This window comes from Mustela nivalis (assembly GCF_964662115.1).
Source record: "Mustela nivalis genome assembly, chromosome: 6".
Lineage (NCBI taxonomy): Eukaryota > Metazoa > Chordata > Mammalia > Carnivora > Mustelidae > Mustela > Mustela nivalis.
This window is the reverse complement of record NC_139025.1, coordinates 12,050,489-12,053,772: the sequence shown is the minus strand read 5'-3', so window position 1 is coordinate 12,053,772 and position 3,284 is coordinate 12,050,489.

Here is a 3,284-nt window from a genome sequence, read left to right as displayed (position 1 = left end):
TTTGAGTCCCTGCTTTCAGTTCTTTCGAATGTGCACCCAAAAATGATAATTGTGTGTTTTTGAGGAGCTGCCAAACTGTATTCCATGGCAGCTGTGTCATTTTACATTCCAGCCAACCATGTACAAGGGTTCCATTTTCTCCACATTCTCACCAACACTTGTGGGTTATTGTTACAGATTTTTTGTTTTTGTTGTTGTTGTTTGTTTTGAAATTAGCCATCCTAATTGATGTGAAGTGATTTCTCATTGTGGGTTTGGTCTGCATTTACTTCATACGTTCTGACATCAATTCCAATGTGTGTATTTTTCCCAAACCGCCATTCTCTAAGACCCCAGCTAGGTGTCCTGTAATTCAGCTCAATTCAGACCTACAATTCAACTCAATTCTGACACCATCTACCTGGAGACAATGTCAGATCCCACAGGTTAAGGGCACAGTCTACAAGACTACCTGCTCCAGATGCCAATTGCAAGTCCAGGTTGTCTCCTGGGCCTCTAACTGCTTGGGCCTATAACTGCTTGCCCATGACCTCCTCTTCCAGTTAGATTAATTTGCTAGAGTGGCACACAGAACTCAGAAACAATTTACTTCCTAGAATACCAGCTTGTTTATGAAAGGTGGTAATACAATTCAGGAACAGCCAGTTGGAAGAGATGTGGGAAGGGGTACAGAGCTTCTGTGACTTTCCTGGGTGTACTACTCTTTCCATATGGTCACATGTTCACCAACTCGGAAGCTCTTTGAACATTGTTCTTTTGGGCTTTTGCGATTGGTTAAGTCATTGGCCATTAGTGATTGAATTTAATCTCCATCCCTTTTACTCATGGGGTAGGGGAGCGACTGAAAAATCCCAACGTCCTAGTCACGTGGTTGGTTCTTCAGGTGACCAGCCCCTATCAGGTTATCTCAGGGCATTCCAGAAGTCACCTCATAATACAAAAGGTATCGTTATGACTCCTTACTTAGGAAATCCTAAGGTTTTTAGGAGCTCTGTGCCAGGAAGGTGATGAAAATCAAATGTATATTTCTTATTAAGAGTCACAGTATCCCACCCATCTAATGATTGGGGATGTTGAGCTTCTTTTTATGTGCCCTTTGTGTATCTTTTTAAAAAAATTGACGTATTTTATTAAAAATAATCTCAAAATGATATGGAAACGGTATTTTTCAGGAAACATCTCAAGTTATTTGCACATTTTTTTAAAAAATTTTATTTATTTATTTATTTGACAGATATACAACAAAAGAGGGAACACAAGCAGAAGGAGTGGGAGAGGGAGAAGGAGGCTTCCTGAGGAGCAGGGGGCCCGATGTGGGGCTTGATTCCAGGCCCCTGGGATCATGAACTGAGCTGAAGGCAGATGCTTAACAACTGAGCCACCGAGGCACCCCTATTAGCACATTTTTAATTGGCTTTTTTTGTTGTTGAGTTTTAAGAGTTCTTTATATATTCTGGGTGTTAATCCCTTGACAGATACATGATTTGTAAATATTTTCTATTCTGTGGGTGGCTTTTCACTCTGTTGATGGTACTCTTTAATGTCCAAAAGTTTTTAATTTTGATGAAGTCTAGGTTATTCTTTTGTTACCTATGATTTTGTGACCAGGTAACATTGAGTTTGCTCTTTGGTGAGTTATAGAAAAAGATTACAGATAAAGACGAGGTGAGTTACAGATAAAGATTACAGATAAAGATTACACTGAATAGAGCTGTCACACAAAGGAAACTTTATTTTCAACAAATAAGATCACAGGGAATAACTTACCATGGGGGTGAATGGGTTTTTTTAATTTAGGGTCAGGATGAACAGGAAGGTGAGCTTTGTTATTGCATGGAGAGGTGGACATAGGTTGTATAGACTGCTTTGAAGAAATGCCTATACATGTATCCTGTGTTAATTAATAGAGCTTGTGCTCGTCCTTGGGTGGAGAGTTTAATGGTACAGTGAGGTAGAGGTAACTGTCAGATACTTTATGGCCCACCTGCTCTGGTGTGGTCAATCTCAAACTGGTTAGGCCTGTGCAGCTTTTCCTGTTGCTTGCCTATAAAAGATAAGGTTAACTCCTGTGAAGAAGAAGGGGTGTCAGTAGGAGGTCTTGCTGGTGACAAGTTTTAACCTCTTTAACCCTGTGGGGCACAGTTCTAATTTTGGTGTCATTTCGAAGAAATCATTGCCAAATCCAGTGTCGTTAAGTATTTCCCACCTGCATTTTCTTCTAAGTATTTAGATAGTTTAAGCTCTTAAGTTTAGGTCTTATATTTGAATTAATTTTTATATTTGATGTTAGATAAGGATCTACAACTTCATTCATTTGCATCTGGGAATACAGTTTTCCCAGCACCATTTGTTGAAAAGACTTGCATTTCTCATTGAATAGTCATGACACTCTTGTTGAAAATCACTTAACTACATATATGAAGGCTTATGTGAAGGTCTGGGCTCCCTGTTTCATTTATATGTTTATTTTTATGCCAGCCACATACTTGGGTTACTGTAGCTTTGTAGTAAGTTTTGAAGTTGTAACTGGACTAATGCGAGTTCGTTCCTTGGTGAGTTACAGATAGCTATTACACCAGGTAGCCTTGTCACATAAACTAATCTTTATTTGCAGCAAATGAGATCATGGGGAATAATTTCCAAAGCTGTGACTCCCTGAGCAGGGGGTGAGCAAGGTTTTTTTTCTTAAATTTAGGGTTTAGGGTGAATATGCAGAAAGGGGAACTTTGTCATGGCTTGTAAAGGCAGGTGTAAAGTTGTGTGGGCTTACTAAAAAAATGTGCCTATATACACACCATAGGATAATGAAGCTTGCATTCCTTCTAGGGTGAAGACTTTTAACATGATGAAGCTGAGGTAACTGTGGAACACTTGGCTCATGTGTGCAGGTATTGACTCGATGGGTGTATCAGTTGACCCTGAGTCCAGGCTAATGCAGAGAAGGCTGGTGTATTTGTTGGTGAGGTGTGAAAAGAAACGGTAGCTAGCTAATTAAGGGGAAGCATTTCTCTGAAAAGCAAGCTTTTAAGTTTTCTACTAATTTTTACCGCATTAACCCTGTGGGACGCACTTTCAGAATCAGAAGTATGAGGCCTCAGAACTGTTCTTTCCTTTCAAGATTGTTTTGGCTAAAAGACTATAATAGGTGATGTGGAAGGACACTTAAAGTCTCTGTCCAACATTAAGATCTAACAATTTAAAATATCTATGCTCCTAGCATGGGAGCACCCAATTACATAAACCAATTAATAACAAAATCAAAGAAAACATCAACAATAATACAA